Raw genomic sequence first — 1,532 nt, 5'->3', positions numbered from 1 at the left:
TGTCGGACTGAAGGGCGAATCTTATCAACCTTAACGCCTTAATATTGCACTGGAATTTGTCCTTTTCATCTTGTGCAATGTCCTTGACGTCCTTTAGCAGATAATTGTACTCCTTTTGTGTCTTAATGATTCTAGACATAGCAGAATGAGAAAACGGTCCATTGATGATGGCTTCCCATATGAGGTATCCATTATCCTCCGATCCAATCACGTAGTCTTCAAAGTGATGCGCCCATACTTCATAGTCATGGGTGTATAAGATTGGAATCTTTGTCGTCGAACCGATGTTGTTGGAAATATTAATGGGGTTTGATTGCATCGCGTCCATTATGACCGTAAAAACCTGTTCAAAGATCAGACTTGTAATAAAGCGGATTAAGGCAAAACAATAAATATCAAGATACGTCAATAAAGAGATGACGGCTCAATAAATATCGATAGTTGCGGAAAAACCCTAATGGAAATCTTTTTCACAGAAAAGATGTGTATCGATTACACAGCCTCCCGCTCTGATACCAATTGAAGAGATTAAAACCTTTAATCAATGAAGATCGATTAGATCTTGAACAAGTATATGAATATAAAACAGTAAGAACGCAATAATAAGAACAAGAAAAGATTGAATCAAACTTGTCGAATGATTAAACAAAATCCTCAGAAGAGCTCGATTAAGAACTTCAACTGTAGAGGATTAGAAGATTACAAGAACGATTAAAGAAAAACTGTTGTACTCTAGATGAATCGCTATCTCGATAATCTCTATAATCGTTAACCTAATATGCATGCAAGCATTAACTTATATACAATACATAAAAGGCTCACGGTTGGACAGGCCCAAACCGGAGTGTACATGGCTAAAACTATCTAGCCCAAAAGACGCAACATCAAAATAATCTTCAGCCCAACAGTATTGTAATGTAAACCATGTAAAACTATTACTATTAATGCAATGGTTGTTGTACTTTGATTACTATAATGCATGTGTTGTGATACTTGACATGACATCATCCACCCCAGAACGTTTCCGCCGTTCCGGTTTTGGGGTGAGACATATGTTGATCTTGAATTGCAAGATTCAACCGACAATGATCCCTTTAGTTATCACTAGCACCCGACCTGATGTTTATAACATGTTGTGTTTAATTGATATATTCTAATTTATGTGCACTTCAAGTTGAGTTGGTAATGGTTATGAGTTCTATGATCTTCATTTAACTGCAAAAGGCAAATCATGTTGGTTAGAGAAAGTATAATGATCAATATGGGTGAGCTACTAACAACATGGAAGTACTTGTAGGCCCTTGAGCTGCCAGAAGGCAAGAAATTAAAAATAGCAAAGGTTTGTCCATGAAGGAAATTGAGTTTGATTTTAGTTTGTCCTAAATCTTGTCTTATGACTGTAGGTTGGAATAGATAGATTCACATGGATAGGAACATATGCACCGTGAAATCTAAATGGAAAAATGTTTCACTCTAATTCATGAATATGGTTATGAGGAAATACTTTTGCTAATAGATTTTGAATATTTGAT

Source organism: Lactuca sativa, chromosome 4, assembly GCF_002870075.4.
Source record: "Lactuca sativa cultivar Salinas chromosome 4, Lsat_Salinas_v11, whole genome shotgun sequence".
NCBI lineage: Eukaryota > Viridiplantae > Streptophyta > Magnoliopsida > Asterales > Asteraceae > Lactuca > Lactuca sativa.
The sequence above is the reverse complement of the archived record's forward strand: the minus strand, read 5'-3'. Positions refer to the sequence as shown.